Below are 16624 nucleotides of genomic sequence, written 5' to 3' on the forward strand. Positions count from 1 at the left end.
TAAAATATATACTTTGCCCATGATTTTTTTAAAGAGTACTTTTCAAAGTTGTTGTAAAACCATAATAGATGAGGTCGAGGCTGCTGTGGCACTATATAACAACATCAACCCTGTTTCATTTTCTGTGGGTGGAAGCTCATCATAGAGGTCACATGCAGGGTGCTTGTCACTCAACCAATCACCTTGGGGAAGGTCTGAGACAAGAGCCAATCACTGCCCTAGCAGGGTATCACCTGACCTGGGTGAGTGAGTGCACAGAGAATATGGGCCATTGTGAGTTGTCTTTACAGGAGAAACCAGCCAGAGCAGCTCTCCAGCACTACTGGTTGATGTGACCTCACTGGCTTGGAAACACTCATGGCTGGCATATGAGCGCAATGTGTGAGTTGGAGTACTCCTCCAGAACCCAATTCAGACTACTCTCTGCCCACAGTTTTATTCTCAAACTACTGTTTACTCTTTCAATTAAATAAACAAATTTCCGTTACTGTGCGACTACTCTACCCACAGATAAAGTGCCTCATTGCCAAATCAAGAACTATCCCTTTAATGACTGATCTTAGCTGTCCTGATTTGCATATTCCCAGAATTTCACTGTTCACTGTTCATTAACAAAAAATTATCATATGTAAAATATATACTTTGCCCATGATTTTTTTAAAGTTGTTGTAAAACCATAATAGATGAGGTCGAGGCTGCTGTGGCACTATATAACAACATCAACCCTGTCTCATTTTCTGTGGGTGGAAGCTCATCATAGAGGTCACATGCAGGGTGCTTGTCACTCAACCAATCACCTTGGGGAAGGTCTGAGACAAGAGCCAATCACTGCCCTAGCAGGGTATCACCTGACCTGGGTGAGTGAGTGCACAGAGAATATGGGCCATTGTGAGTTGTCTTTACAGGAGAAACCAGCCAGAGCAGCTCTCCAGCACTACTGGTTGATGTGACCTCACTGGCTTGGAAACACTCATGGCTGGCATATGAGCGCAATGTGTGAGTTGGAGTACTCCTCCAGAACCCAATTCAGACTACTCTCTGCCCACAGTTTTATTCTCAAACTACTGTTTACTCTTTCAATTAAATAAACAAATTTCCGTTACTGTGCGACTACTCTACCCACAGATAAAGTGCCTCATTGCCAAATCCAGAAATATCCCTTTAATGACTGATCTTAGCTGCATATTCCCAGAATTTCACTGTGTGATTGTTCATTAACAAAAAATTATCATATGTAAAATATATACTTTGCCCATGATTTTTTTAAAGAGTACTTTTCAAAGTTGTTGTAAAACCATAATAGATGAGGTCGAGGCTGCTGTGGCACTATATAACAACATCAACCCTGTTTCATTTTCTGTGGGTGGAAGCTCATCATAGAGGTCACATGCAGGGTGCTTGTCACTCAACCAATCACCTTGGGGAAGGTCTGAGACAAGAGCCAATCACTGCCCTAGCAGGGTATCACCTGACCTGGGTGAGTGAGTGCACAGAGAATATGGGCCATTGTGAGTTGTCTTTACAGGAGAAACCAGCCAGAGCAGCTCTCCAGCACTACTGGTTGATGTGACCTCACTGGCTTGGAAACACTCATGGCTGGCATATGAGCGCAATGTTGGAGTACTCCTCCAGAACCCAATTCAGACTACTCTCTGCCCACAGTTTTATTCTCAAACTACTGTTTACTCTTTCAATTAAATAAACAAATTTCCGTTACTGTGCGACTACTCTACCCACAGATAAAGTGCCTCATTGCCAAATCCAGAACTATCCCTTTAATGACTGATCTTAGCTGTCCTGATTTGCATATTCCCAGAATTTCACTGTGTGATTGTTCATTAACAAAAAATTATCATATGTAAAATATATACTTTGCCCATGATTTTTTAAAAGTTGTTATAAAACCATAATAGATGAGGTCGAGGCTGCTGTGGCACTATATAACAACATCAACCCTGTCTCATTTTCTGTGGGTGGAAGCTCATCATAGAGGTCACATGCAGGGTGCTTGTCACTCAACCAATCACCTTGGGGAAGGTCTGAGACAAGAGCCAATCACTGCCCTAGCAGGGTATCACCTGACCTGGGTGAGTGAGTGCACAGAGAATATGGGCCATTGTGAGTTGTCTTTACAGGAGAAACCAGCCAGAGCAGCTCTCCAGCACTACTGGTTGATGTGACCTCACTGGCTTGGAAACACTCATGGCTGGCATATGAGTGCAATGTGTGAGTTGGAGTACACCTCCAGAACCCAATTCAGACTACTCTCTGCCCACAGTTTTATTCTCAAACTACTGTCTACATTTACTCTTTCAATTAAATAAACAAATTTCCGTTACTGTGCGACTACTCTATCCACAGATAAAGAGCCTCATTGCCAAATCCAGAACTATCCCTTTAATGACCCACAGATAAAGAGCCTCATTGCCAAATCCAGAACTATCCCTTTAATGACTGATCTTAGCTGTCCTGATTTGCATATTCCCAGAATTTCACTTCACAACCACAGACAACTGTACCTAGGTGTGATTGTTCATTAACAAAAAATGATCATATGTAAAGTATATACTTTGCCCATGATTTTTTAAAAGTTGTTGTAAAACCATAATAGATGAGGTCGAGGCTGCTGTGGCACTATATAACAACATCAACCCTGTCTCATTTTCTGTGGGTGGAAGCTCATCATAGAGGTCACATGCAGGGTGCTTGTCACTCAACCAATCACCTTGGGGAAGGTCTGAGACAAGAGCCAATCACTGCCCTAGCAGGGTATCACCTGACCTGGGTGAGTGAGTGCACAGAGAATATGGGCCATTGTGAGTTGTCTTTACAGGAGAAACCAGCCAGAGCAGCTCTCCAGCACTACTGGTTGATGTGACCTCACTGGCTTGGAAACACTCATGGCTGGCATATGAGCGCAATGTGTGAGTTGGAGTACTCCTCCAGAACCCAATTCAGACTACTCTCTGCCCACAGTTTTATTCTCAAACTACTGTTTACTCTTTCAATTAAATAAACAAATTTCCGTTACTGTGCGACTACTCTACCCACAGATAAAGTGCCTCATTGCCAAATCCAGAAATATCCCTTTAATGACTGATCTTAGCTGCATATTCCCAGAATTTCACTGTGTGATTGTTCATTAACAAAAAATTATCATATGTAAAATATATACTTTGCCCATGATTTTTTTAAAGAGTACTTTTCAAAGTTGTTGTAAAACCATAATAGATGAGGTCGAGGCTGCTGTGGCACTATATAACAACATCAACCCTGTTTCATTTTCTGTGGGTGGAAGCTCATCATAGAGGTCACATGCAGGGTGCTTGTCACTCAACCAATCACCTTGGGGAAGGTCTGAGACAAGAGCCAATCACTGCCCTAGCAGGGTATCACCTGACCTGGGTGAGTGAGTGCACAGAGAATATGGGCCATTGTGAGTTGTCTTTACAGGAGAAACCAGCCAGAGCAGCTCTCCAGCACTACTGGTTGATGTGACCTCACTGGCTTGGAAACACTCATGGCTGGCATATGAGCGCAATGTGTGAGTTGGAGTACTCCTCCAGAACCCAATTCAGACTACTCTCTGCCCACAGTTTTATTCTCAAACTACTGTTTACTCTTTCAATTAAATAAACAAATTTCCGTTACTGTGCGACTACTCTACCCACAGATAAAGTGCCTCATTGCCAAATCCAGAAATATCCCTTTAATGACTGATCTTAGCTGCATATTCCCAGAATTTCACTGTGTGATTGTTCATTAACAAAAAATTATCATATGTAAAATATATACTTTGCCCATGATTTTTTTAAAGAGTACTTTTCAAAGTTGTTGTAAAACCATAATAGATGAGGTCGAGGCTGCTGTGGCACTATATAACAACATCAACCCTGTTTCATTTTCTGTGGGTGGAAGCTCATCATAGAGGTCACATGCAGGGTGCTTGTCACTCAACCAATCACCTTGGGGAAGGTCTGAGACAAGAGCCAATCACTGCCCTAGCAGGGTATCACCTGACCTGGGTGAGTGAGTGCACAGAGAATATGGGCCATTGTGAGTTGTCTTTACAGGAGAAACCAGCCAGAGCAGCTCTCCAGCAGTACTGGTTGATGTGACCTCACTGGCTTGGAAACACTCATGGCTGGCATATGAGTGCAATGTGTGAGTTGGAGTACACCTCCAGAACCCAATTCAGACTACTCTCTGCCCACAGTTTTATTCTCAAACTACTGTCTACATTTACTCTTTCAATTAAATAAACAAATTTCCGTTACTGTGCGACTACTCTATCCACAGATAAAGAGCCTCATTGCCAAATCCAGAACTATCCCTTTAATGACTGATCTTAGCTGTCCTGATTTGCATATTCCCAGAATTTCACTTCACAACCACAGACAACTGTACCTAGGTGTGATTGTTCATTAACAAAAAATGATCATATGTAAAGTATATACTTTGCCCATGATTTTTTTAAAGTTGTTGTAAAACCATAATAGATGAGGTCGAGGCTGCTGTGGCACTATATAACAACATCAACCCTGTCTCATTTTCTGTGGGTGGAAGCTCATCATAGAGGTAACATGCAGGGTGCTTGTCACTCAACCAATCACCTTGGGGAAGGTCTGAGACAAGAGCCAATCACTGCCCTAGCAGGGTATCACCTGACCTGGGTGAGTGAGTGCACAGAGAATATGGGCCATTGTGAGTTGTCTTTACAGGAGAAACCAGCCAGAGCAGCTCTCCAGCACTACTGGTTGATGTGACCTCACTGGCTTGGAAACACTCATGGCTGGCATATGAGCGCAATGTGTGAGTTGGAGTACTCCTCCAGAACCCAATTCAGACTACTCTCTGCCCACAGTTTTATTCTCAAACTACTGTTTACTCTTTCAATTAAATAAACAAATTTCCGTTACTGTGCGACTGCTCTACCCACAGATAAAGTGCCTCATTGCCAAATCCAGAAATATCCCTTTAATGACTGATCTTAGCTGCATATTCCCAGAATTTCACTGTGTGATTGTTCATTAACAAAAAATTATCATATGTAAAATATATACTTTGCCCATGATTTTTTTAAAGAGTACTTTTCAAAGTTGTTGTAAAACCATAATAGATGAGGTCGAGGCTGCTGTGGCACTATATAACAACATCAACCCTGTTTCATTTTCTGTGGGTGGAAGCTCATCATAGAGGTCACATGCAGGGTGCTTGTCACTCAACCAATCACCTTGGGGAAGGTCTGAGACAAGAGCCAATCACTGCCCTAGCAGGGTATCACCTGACCTGGGTGAGTGAGTGCACAGAGAATATGGGCCATTGTGAGTTGTCTTTACAGGAGAAACCAGCCAGAGCAGCTCTCCAGCAGTACTGGTTGATGTGACCTCACTGGCTTGGAAACACTCATGGCTGGCATATGAGTGCAATGTGTGAGTTGGAGTACACCTCCAGAACCCAATTCAGACTACTCTCTGCCCACAGTTTTATTCTCAAACTACTGTCTACATTTACTCTTTCAATTAAATAAACAAATTTCCGTTACTGTGCGACTACTCTATCCACAGATAAAGAGCCTCATTGCCAAATCCAGAACTATCCCTTTAATGACTGATCTTAGCTGTCCTGATTTGCATATTCCCAGAATTTCACTTCACAACCAGAGACAACTGTACCTAGGTGTGATTGTTCATTAACAAAAAATTATCATATGTAAAGTATATACTTTGCCCATGATTTTTTTAAAGTTGTTGTAAAACCATAATAGATGAGGTCGAGGCTGCTGTGGCACTATATAACAACATCAAGCCTGTCTCATTTTCTGTGGGTGGAAGCTCATCATAGAGGTCACATGCAGGGTGCTTGTCACTCAACCAATCACCTTGGGGAAGGTCTGAGACAAGAGCCAATCACTGCCCTAGCAGTCACCTGACCTGGGTGAGTGAGTGCACAGAGAATATGGGCCATTGTGAGTTGTCTTTACAGGAGAAACCAGCCAGAGCAGCTCTCCAGCACTACTGGTTGATGTGACCTCACTGGCTTGGAAACACTCATGGCTGGCATATGAGTGCAATGTGTGAGTTGGAGTACACCTCCAGAACCCAATTCAGACTACTCTCTGCCCACAGTTTTATTCTCAAACTACTGTCTACATTTACTCTTTCAATTAAATATTCAAATTTCCGTTACTGTGCGACTACTCTACCCACAGATAAAGAGCCTCATTGCCAAATCCAGAACTATCCCTTTCATGACCCACAGATAAAGAGCCTCATTGCCAAATCCAGAACTATCCCTTTAATGACTGATCTTAGCTGTCCTGATTTGCATATTCCCAGAATTTCACTTCACAACCAGAGACAACTGTACCTAGGTGTGATTGTTAATTAACAAAAAATTATCATATGTAAAGTATATACTTTGCCCATGATTTTTTTAAAGTTGTTGTAAAACCATAATAGATGAGGTCGAGGCTGCTGTGGCACTATATAACAACATCAACCCTGTCTCATTTTCTGTGGGTGGAAGCTCATCATAGAGGTCACATGCAGGGTGCTTGTCACTCAACCAATCACCTTGGGGAAGGTCTGAGACAAGAGCCAATCACTGCCCTAGCAGGGTATCACCTGACCTGGGTGAGTGAGTGCACAGAGAATATGGGCCATTATGAGTTGTCTTTACAGGAGAAACCAGCCAGAGCAGCTCTCCAGCACTACTGGTTGATGTGACCTCACTGGCTTGGAAACACTCATGGCTGGCATATGAGTGCAATGTGTGAGTTGGAGTACTCCTCCAGAACCCAATTCAGACTACTCTCTGCCCACAGTTTTATTCTCAAACTACTGTTTACTCTTTCAATTAAATAAAAAAAATTCCGTTACTGTGCGACTACTCTACCCACAGATAAAGCGCCTCATTGCCAAATCCAGAAATATCCCTTTAATGACTGATCTTAGCTGTCCTGATTTGCATATTCCCAGAATTTCACTGTGTGATTGTTCATTAACAAAAAATTATCATATGTAAAATATATACTTTGCCCATGATTTTTTTAAAGAGTACTTTTCAAAGTTGTTGTAAAACCATAATAGATGAGGTCGAGGCTGCTGTGGCACTATATAACAACATCAACCCTGTTTCATTTTCTGTGGGTGGAAGCTCATCATAGAGGTCACATGCAGGGTGCTTGTCACTCAACCAATCACCTTGGGGAAGGTCTGAGACAAGAGCCAATCACTGCCCTAGCAGGGTATCACCTGACCTGGGTGAGTGAGTGCACAGAGAATATGGGCCATTGTGAGTTGTCTTTACAGGAGAAACCAGCCAGAGCAGTACTGGTTTATGTGACCTCACTGGCTTGGAAACACTCATGGCTGGCATATGAGTGCAATGTGTGAGTTGGAGTACACCTCCAGAACCCAATTCAGACTACTCTCTGCCCACAGTTTTATTCTGAAACTACTGTCTACATTTACTCTTTCAATTAAATAAACAAATTTCCGTTACTGTGCGACTACTCTATCCACAGATAAAGAGCCTCATTGCCAAATCCAGAACTATCCCTTTAATGACTGATCTTAGCTGTCCTGATTTGCATATTCCCAGAATTTCACTTCACAACCACAGACAACTGTACCTAGGTGTGATTGTTCATTAACAAAAAATGATCATATGTAAAGTATATACTTTGCCCATGATTTTTTAAAAGTTGTTGTGAAACCATAATAGATGAGGTCGAGGCTGCTGTGGCACTATATAACAACATCAACCCTGTCTCATTTTCTGTGGGTGGAAGCTCATCTTAGAGGTCACATGCAGGGTGCTTGTCACTCAACCAATCACCTTGGGGAAGGTCTGAGACAAGAGCCAATCACTGCCCTAGCAGGGTATCACCTGACCTGGGTGAGCGAGTGCACAGAGAATATGGGCCATTGTGAGTTGTCTTTACAGGAGAAACCAGCCAGAGCAGCTCTCCAGCAGTACTGGTTGATGTGACCTCACTGGCTTGGAAACACTCATGGCTGGCATATGAGCGCAATGTGTGAGTTGGAGTACTCCTCCAGAACCCAATTCAGACTACTCTCTGCCCACAGTTTTATTCTCAAACTACTGTCTACATTTACTCTTTCAATTAAATAAACAAATTTCCGTTACTGTGCGACTACTCTTCCCACAGATAAAGAGCCTCATTGCCAAATCCAGAACTATCCCTTTAATGACTGATCTTAGCTGTCCTGATTTGCATATTCCCAGAATTTCACTGTGTGATTGTTCATTAACAAAAAATTATCATATGTAAAATATATACTTTGCCCATGATTTTTTTAAAGAGTACTTTTCAAAGTTGTTGTAAAACCATAATAGATGAGGTCGAGGCTGCTGTGGCACTATATAACAACATCAACCCTGTCTCATTTTCTGTGGGTGGAAGCTCATCATAGAGGTCACATGCAGGGTGCTTGTCACTCAACCAATCACCTTGGGGAAGGTCTGAGACAAGAGCCAATCACTGCCCTAGCAGGGTATCACCTGACCTGGGTGAGTGAGTGCACAGAGAATATGGGCCATTGTGAGTTGTCTTTACAGGAGAAACCAGCCAGAGCAGCTCTCCAGCACTTCTGGTTTATGTGACCTCACTGGCTTGGAAACACTCATGGCTGGCATATGAGTTCAATGTGTGAGTTGGAGTACACCGCCAGAACCCAATTCAGACTACTCTCTGCCCACAGTTTTTATTCTCAAACTACTCTCTATCACATTTACTCTTTCAATTAAATAAACAAACACATTTATTATTCAAATATCCGTTACTGTGCGACTACTCTACCCACAGATAAAGAGCCTCATTGCCAAATCCAGAACTATCCCTTTAATGACTGATCTTAGCTGTCCTGATTTGCATATTCCCAGAATTTCACTTCACAACCACAGACAACTGTACCTAGGTGTGATTGTTCATTAACAAAAAATTATCATATGTAAAGTATATACTTTGCCCATGATTTTTTTAAGTTGTTGTAAAACCATAATAGATGAGGTCGAGGCTGCTGTGGCACTATATAACAACATCAACCCTGTCTCATTTTCTGTGGGTGGAAGCTCAACATAGAGGTCACATGCAGGGTGCTTATCACTCAACCAATCACCGTGGGGAAGGTCTGAGACAAGAGCCAGTCACTGCCCTAGCAGGGTATCACCTGACCTGAGTGAGTGTACAGAGAATATGAGCCATTGTGAGTTGTCTTTACAGGAGAAACCAGCCAGTCCAGCACCACTACTGGTGGATGTGACCTCACTGGCTTGGAAACACTCATGGTTGGCATATGAGTGCGATGTCTGAGTTGGGGTACACATAGGATATTGGCCATTGATTTGTAACCTTCTGCATCACGTTCAAAGAGGTACTTTTATTTTGAAGGCAAACCACAAATTCCACTATTGTGCCCATTCCTTATTGTGGCTAGTTTCACAACAAATAACCACTTCCTGGATGGTTGGGAGAAGTTGCTCTCGGAGGATGTGTTGGTACCATTCTTTATTCATGGCTGTGTTCTTAGGCAAAATTGTGAGTGAGCCCACTCCCTTGGCTGAGAAGCAACCCCACACATGAATGGTCTCAGGATGCTTTACACAGGACTGATGGTAGCGCTCACCTTGTCTTCTCCTGAGAAGCTTTTTTCCGGATGCCTCAAAGAATTGGAAATGGGATTCATCAGAGAAAATGACTTTACCCCAGTCCTCAGCAGTCCAATCCCTGTACCTTTTGCAGAATATCAGTCTGTTCCTGATGTTATTCCTGGAGGGAAGTGGCTTCTTTGCTGCCGTTCTTGACACCAGGCCATCCTCCAAAAGTCTTCGCCTCACTGTGCGTGCAGATGCACTCCCACCTGCCTGCTGCCATTCCTGAGCAAGCTCTGTACTGGTGGTGCCCCGATCCCGCAGCTGAATCAACTTTAGGAGACTGTCCTGGCACTTGCTGAACTTTCTTGGGCGCCCTGAAGCCTTCTTCACAACAATTGAACCGCTCTCCTTGAAGTTCTTGATGATCCGATAAATGGTTGATTTAGGTGCAATCTTACTGGCAGCAATATCTGTAACGGTTTTCTTGAGTCGAAGGAGAGGCGGACCAACGCAGCGTGGTTATTATTCATGGTTCTTTAATAAAGAAACTATACATGAATAGACTAACAAAAAACGAAATGTGAAAAACCTAAACAGCCCTATCTGGTGCAAACACAGAGACAGGAACAATCACCCACAAAACCCAACACCAAACAGGCTACCTAAATATGGTTCCCAATCAGAGACAACGACTAACACCTGCCTCTGATTGAGAACCATATCAGGCCAAACATAGAAATAGACAAACTAGACATGTAACATAGAATGCCCACTCAGATCACACCCTGACCAAACAAAACATAGAAACATACAAAGCAAACTATGGTCAGGGTGTGACAATATCCTTGCCTGTGAAGCCTTTTTTGTGCAAAGCAATGATGACGGCACGTGTTTCCTTGCAGGTAACTGTGGTTGACAGAGGAAGAACAATGATTCCAAGCACCACCCTCCTTTTGAAGCATGTCTGTATTTCGAACTCAATCAGCATGACAGACTGATCTCCAGCCTTGTCCTCGCCAACACTCACACCTGTGTTAACGAGAGAATCACTGACATGATGTCAGCTTGTCCTTTTGTGGCAGGGCTAAAATGCAGTGGAAATGTTTTTTGGGGATTCAGTTCATTTGCATGTTAAAGAGAGACTTGCAATTAATTGCAATTCATCTGATAACTCTAAATAACATTCTGGAGTATATGTAAATTGCCATCATACAAACTGAGGCAGCAGACTTTGTGAAAATGTATATTTGTGTCATTTCAAAACTTTTTGTTCTTCCCCCCACGAAGAACTCTTTTAGCTCTGGAACGGATGCTGTTCTACCTCCTGTGAGGAAGAAAGTGGGAGAGGCTGAGGAGGGAGGTGGTCAAGAGGCCCAGGTCCAAGGGGGGGGGGGGGGGGAGGCTTGCCTGACCTCTACTTGTTCCTGGGCAGCTGCTACACAGCGTTGCATCTCACTCTTGCCACCTCCCCGGTCAACAACAAGACACAGGCCCTCACACGGTTCTGGCTGGGATCTTACCTCAGAACCCTAGTTCAGGATCCTAGTCGACCTGCGAGCCCCAGTTTTTTTCCTGCCCCACACACACTTGGTCCAGCTCCAGAAGTTTTTAAGACATTTTAAACTGGAAAAAGAAGCAGTCACGGTTATAACTTAAACACCACTCTCTTCTCTCTCTTGTGCAGGAGCGGGAACCAATGTGTCCAGTGCGCGGGCTTGCTATAGGCAAGCCCATAACGGATTGACGTAATATGACCCATCCTGCTCTCCTGAATTGGCACAGGGACCTGTCCTGGATGGGTGCCTACGAGATCCTCCCGATTAGGGCCGTTAAGCACTCCCGGGGCATGGCGAGGATATCCGCATGCCCCCGACCAGGCTGTTGCCAAGAGGTGTCGGTGATGCACTTGCTCTGGGAGTGCAGAGCCGCCAGGGACCTGTGGAAGGAAGCAAGCACCCTGATCTCCCCATGTCTGCCTGCAGGGAAGGACCTAACACCCCAGCTCGTGCTGTATGGGGTGGGCCGAAGGCCTATTCCACCGAAGGCCTTCACCAAGCTCTGGCCCACCCTCACGTGTCTGAAGGATGCACTGTGGTCCTCCCGCAACCTGCTGGTAGTGAAACGAGTAGAGACCACCCCCCAGGCAGTGGCCATGGTAGCCACAGAAGCCCTGGGGTGGTACAGAAGAAAGGGGGCCTCGACCCCATGCAAAGGGTCCCCCACAACACACAAGGTCCCTGTGGCCACAGCCTGACAGCGCTGCGGCGCCTAGGGCGATGCGCCTAGGGTAGGGATCTCCTCTTAGCCCCGAAGGACAGGATGGTGATATATTCGGAAGAGCAGGAGGAGGCGAGTTTAAGGACTCACCCCGCTCCTGTACAAATGACCGAAGACAGCAGTTTTCCATGTCTTAAAAATGTTTTACTTTTGTTAATTCATTTGTACACGTTTGAAATGGCTTTTACAGAATTGGAGGTGTAACATAGAAAAGTGCTTGTATTTATGGTTGTTTAATTGGTTTTAACAACATGTACTTTTTACACAAGAATATATATGAGCTGTTTTAAAGGAAATGCGATAATGAAACTTATCTGAAAGAAAAAAGAAAAAAACAACTCTCTTTACTGCTTCGGTAAAAGTGTGTGTAAAAGTGTGTGGGTAGAGTAGCTAAAACCAACTTCATACAATTGCTAGGTGGATAGTAGTATTACAGAGATGATATATATACTGTATATATATATGGGCAAGAAAAAGTATGTGAACCCTTTGGAATTGCCTGGATTTCTGCATAAATTGGTCATACAATTTGATCTGATCATCATCTAAGTCACAACAATAGACAAATACAGTCTGCTTAAACTAATAACACACAAACAATTACACGTTTTCATGTCTTTTTTGAACACACCATGCAAACATTCACAGTGCAGGGTGGGAAAAGTATGTGAACCCTTGGATTTAATAACTGGTTGACCCTCCTTTGGCAGCAACAACCTAAACAAAATGTTGTTGTTGTAGTTGCGTATCAGACCTGCACAACGGTCAGGAGGAATTTTGGACCATTCCTCTTCACAAACTGTTTCAGTTCAGCAATATTCTTGGGATGTCTAGTGTGAACTGCTCTCGAGGTCATGCCACAGCATCTCAATCGGGTTGAGGTCAGGACTCTGACTGGGCCATTCCAGAAGGTGTATTTTCTTCGGTTGAAGCCATTCTGTTGTTGATTTACTTCTGTGTTTTGAGTTGTTGTCCTGTTGCATTACCCAACTTCTGTTGAGCTTCAATTGGCGGACAGATAGCCTTACATTCTCCTGCAAAATGTCTTGATAAACTTGGGAATTCAGCAGCAAAGCAGCCCCATACCATCATGCTCCCTCCACCAAATTTTACAGTTGGGATGAGGTTTTGATGTTGGTATGCTGTGCCTTTTTTTCTCCACACATAGTGTTATGTGTTCCTTCCTTCCAAACAACTCAACTTCAGTTCTATCTGTCCACTGAATATTTTGCCAGTAGTGCTGTGGAACATTCAGGTGCTCTTTTGCAAACTTCAGATGTGCAACAATGTTTTTTTTGGACAGCAGTGGCCTCTTCCGTGGTGTCCTCCCATGAACACCATTCTTGTTTAGTGTTTTACTTATCGTAGACTTGCCAACAGAGATGTTTGCATTTTCCTGAGATTTCTGTAAGTCTTCATTAACCTAATTGAGCATTCTGCTCTGTGCTCTTGCAGTCATCTTTGCAGGACGGCCACTCCTAGGGAGATTAGCAACAGTGCTGAACTTTTTCCATTTATAGATAATTTGTCTTAACGTGGGCTGATGAACATCAAGGCTTTTAGAGATACTTTAATAAACATTTCCAGCTTTATGCAAGTCAACAATTCTTAATTGTAGGTCTTCTGAGAACTCTTGTTCGAGGCATGGGCCACTTCAGGCAATTCTTCATGTGAATAGCAAACTCACATTTTTGAATGTTTTTTATATTGCTGGGCAGCTCTAACCAACAGCTCCAATCTCATCTCATTGATTGGACTCCAGGTTAGCGGAGTCCTGACTCCAATAAGCTTTTGGAGAAGTCATTAGCCTAGGGGTTCACATACTTTTCCCAACCTACACTGTGAAGGTTAAAAATAGATATTTAATATAGACAATAAAAATACAATAATTTGTGTGTTATTAGTTTAAGCACACTGCGTTTGTCTATTTTTGTGACTTAGAGGAAGATCAGATCAAATTTTTTGACCAATTTACGCAGAAATCCAGTTAATTCCAAAGGGTTCACATACTTTTTATTGCCACTGTACACACTACCGGTTAAAAGTTTTAGAACACCTACTCATTCCAGGGGTTTTCTTTATTTAGGTTATTTTCTACATTGTAGAATAATAGTGAAGACATCAAAACTATGAAATAACTTATGGAATCATGTAAAAAATATATTTTATATTCTTCAAAGTAGATACCCTTCGCCTTCATGACAGTTTTGCACACTCTCGGAATTCACTCAACCAGCTTCACCTGGAATGCTTTTCCAACAGTCTTGAAGGAGTTCCCACATATGCTGAGCACTTGTTGGCTGCTTTTCCTTCACTCTGCGGCCCAACTCATGCTGCAATTTCTGAGGTTGGTAACTGTAATGAACTTATCCTCTGCAGCAAAGGTAACTGTTACAGGAATTAAATTCCTTTATGTTTTATTTAACCAATTCAATTTAACACTCTGCCCACTCCTAAGAATTTGTAAGATCCTTATTTGCATAAAATGGACAGAGACCAGTCTCAAAATCAATCAGTAGCGTTTATTCTCGAGAGTACTGAACACGATACAATTTACCACAGGTTATAAACTGAAAATTACGTCATTAGTTTTCGAACTGTCCCGTCTCTTCTCCACTCTGGTACAATGGCAGTATAGTTCTCCCACCAATTTAGATAATTTATGACCGAGCCAAGGTCTTCCTGTGTAGATAAGCATTCTAGCCAGTCTGACGATAAGTTCATTCATTTCTACCAAGGAACAGACAGTCATTGTTCTAATTCTTGATTATAATTACACACATTATATTCAGTACTAGGATTAAAAGACAATTTATACATCTATACAGTAACATAATAGTATTCTGATTGAAATGTATACATAATTAGTCATTATTGATAAAAAAAAATCCCTTAACAGTAACTCAAATGGGTTATTTCATAGTTTGATGTCTTCACTATTATTCTACAATGTCGAAAATAGTACAAATAAAGAAAAGGCCTGGAATGAGTAGGTGTGTCCAAACGTTTGACTGGCACTGTATTTATATATTTACATATTAAAAATATAATCCCTGTAATATTGCTATCCACCTAACATTTTTTTGAAGTTGGCTTGAGACCTCTGGGTGTGTATATACATATTTTTTTCTGATGTGAGCAGTTCTGGGGTTAAAGCCCCAAATTATCAAAAATAAACAGTTTCAAAATAAAGAACGTTTTTAAAAAGCCCTCTTTCGTATGATTTTCATTTTACTAAGACTAACACATTATTTTCTTAAAGTACATTGCTGCTGTCTACTGGATTGAAATGGGATGAACATAAATTACATCCATGAGTGGTATCCACTTGGGGAAGTAGATTGCCAAAATCACAAACTCTCCCTTAACCTGCCAATCATAGCTGTCCTGATTTGCATATTCCCATGATGCTTCACTCTAGTTTGTCTGTTTTTGTAGTAGATGCAGAAACAAACGCAGACAACTGTACCTATGTGGGAATTTTCATAGAAATAATACATATTCAAAATGTATGCTATAATTATGGTTCATTTTAGAAGTTAATTTTAAATTTTGTCATGAAACCGCAATAGAGATTGTCTGGGCTGATTTGAAACTATATAAGATCATTCACGCTTCCTCTGGTCATGTGGGAGGAAGCTCATTGTAGAGGTCACATGCAGGGTGCTAGTCACTCAACCAATCACCTTGGGGAAGGTCTGAGACAAGAGCCAATCACTGCCCTAGCAGGGTATCACCTGATCTGGGTGAGTGAGTGCACAGAGAATATGGGCCATTGTGAGCTGTCTTTACAGGAGAAACCAGCCAGTGCAGCTCTCCAGCACTACTGGTGGATGTGAACCTCACTGGCTTGGAAACACTCATGGCTGGCATATGAGTGCGATGTATGAGTTGGAGTACACCTCCAGAACCCAATTCAGACTACTCTCCCCCCACGCTTTTAAATAAGCAACCTCTTTTTGACGGCATGCAAGTGAAATAGAATATAATAAACAAAAGTGTAAAAAATAAAATGACACAGAAAAGTTCCAAAATAGTTAAAATACAAATGGGAAATTAAATAAACGTAAGATTAATAAACGTAGATTTACAATGGGTTATATTTACAATGGTGTTTGTTCTTCACTGGTTGCCCTTTTCTTGTGCCACAAATCTTTCTGCTGTGGTATTTCACCAAAATAAATATGTGAGTTTATCAACATTGGATTTCTTTTGGAATTCTTTGTGAGTCTGTCTAATCTGAGGGAAATATGAGTCTCTAATAAGGTCATACATTTGGCAGGAGGTTAGGAAGTGCAGCTCAGTTTTCACCTCATGATTTATCAAACTACCCTGTCATAGTGTTTTACAGCAATCTTGTAGTTAATTAGTGTCATTTTGGAATAAGCTCAATAACTATCTCTAGTTTAATTACTATTTTAGTGGCATACTCCACTTCTCCACCTGTAGGCTACCTAATCAGTCAGTGCCCAGGACTGGATCAGACCAGACTGGACTACAACTAATGTCTGTGTCTGTGTTTGTGTTTGCTCAGGAGTGTGTGAGACCGAATTAGATATGAAGGTAATAGAGTGTATTCACAAACAACACACAGTACAGACTGAAAACACACTAAATGCACACATACGTCTTATAATAGCGCTTGGTTGAGGTCAAGTGACATAACCAAAAACATTTACAGACTTTATGGAGATAAAGAGGGACCTTCAACCGAATAACAGGTTGT

General features: G+C 42.2%; 16 non-coding genes across 16 annotated transcripts; all 16 read left to right on the plus strand.

Moving 5' to 3' along the window:
• The first annotated feature begins 124 nt into the window (after positions 1-124).
• Positions 125-431, plus strand: LOC149970765 (Nuclear RNase P). Its single transcript, XR_016493112.1, has one exon.
• Positions 432-739: 308 nt separating this feature from the next.
• Positions 740-1046, plus strand: LOC149970766 (Nuclear RNase P). Its single transcript, XR_016493113.1, has one exon.
• A 313-nt stretch (positions 1047-1359) lies between these two features.
• Positions 1360-1660, plus strand: LOC149970767 (Nuclear RNase P). The gene has a single exon (XR_016493073.1).
• A 309-nt stretch (positions 1661-1969) lies between these two features.
• Positions 1970-2276, plus strand: LOC149970768 (Nuclear RNase P). Its single transcript, XR_016493094.1, has one exon.
• Positions 2277-2667: 391 nt separating this feature from the next.
• Positions 2668-2974, plus strand: LOC149970769 (Nuclear RNase P). Its single transcript, XR_016493114.1, has one exon.
• A 313-nt stretch (positions 2975-3287) lies between these two features.
• Positions 3288-3594, plus strand: LOC149970770 (Nuclear RNase P). Its single transcript, XR_016493115.1, has one exon.
• A 313-nt stretch (positions 3595-3907) lies between these two features.
• On the plus strand, positions 3908-4214 carry LOC149970771 (Nuclear RNase P). The gene has a single exon (XR_016493090.1).
• A 341-nt stretch (positions 4215-4555) lies between these two features.
• LOC149970772 (Nuclear RNase P) lies at positions 4556-4862 on the plus strand. The gene has a single exon (XR_016493069.1).
• A 313-nt stretch (positions 4863-5175) lies between these two features.
• On the plus strand, positions 5176-5482 carry LOC149970773 (Nuclear RNase P). The gene has a single exon (XR_016493091.1).
• A 341-nt stretch (positions 5483-5823) lies between these two features.
• LOC149970774 (Nuclear RNase P) lies at positions 5824-6126 on the plus strand. The gene has a single exon (XR_016493074.1).
• Positions 6127-6517: 391 nt separating this feature from the next.
• On the plus strand, positions 6518-6824 carry LOC149970775 (Nuclear RNase P). Its single transcript, XR_016493096.1, has one exon.
• Positions 6825-7147: 323 nt separating this feature from the next.
• LOC149970776 (Nuclear RNase P) lies at positions 7148-7443 on the plus strand. Its single transcript, XR_016493103.1, has one exon.
• A 341-nt stretch (positions 7444-7784) lies between these two features.
• On the plus strand, positions 7785-8091 carry LOC149970777 (Nuclear RNase P). Its single transcript, XR_016493070.1, has one exon.
• A 329-nt stretch (positions 8092-8420) lies between these two features.
• Positions 8421-8727, plus strand: LOC149970778 (Nuclear RNase P). Its single transcript, XR_016493116.1, has one exon.
• Positions 8728-9088: 361 nt separating this feature from the next.
• Positions 9089-9391, plus strand: LOC149970779 (Nuclear RNase P). The gene has a single exon (XR_016493080.1).
• A 6135-nt stretch (positions 9392-15526) lies between these two features.
• Positions 15527-15834, plus strand: LOC149970780 (Nuclear RNase P). Its single transcript, XR_016493082.1, has one exon.
• The last annotated feature ends 790 nt before the right edge of the window (positions 15835-16624 follow it).

Source organism: Oncorhynchus mykiss, chromosome 28 (genome assembly GCF_057628025.1).
Source record: "Oncorhynchus mykiss isolate SJ-2025 chromosome 28, ASM5762802v1, whole genome shotgun sequence".
Classification (NCBI taxonomy): domain Eukaryota; kingdom Metazoa; phylum Chordata; class Actinopteri; order Salmoniformes; family Salmonidae; genus Oncorhynchus; species Oncorhynchus mykiss.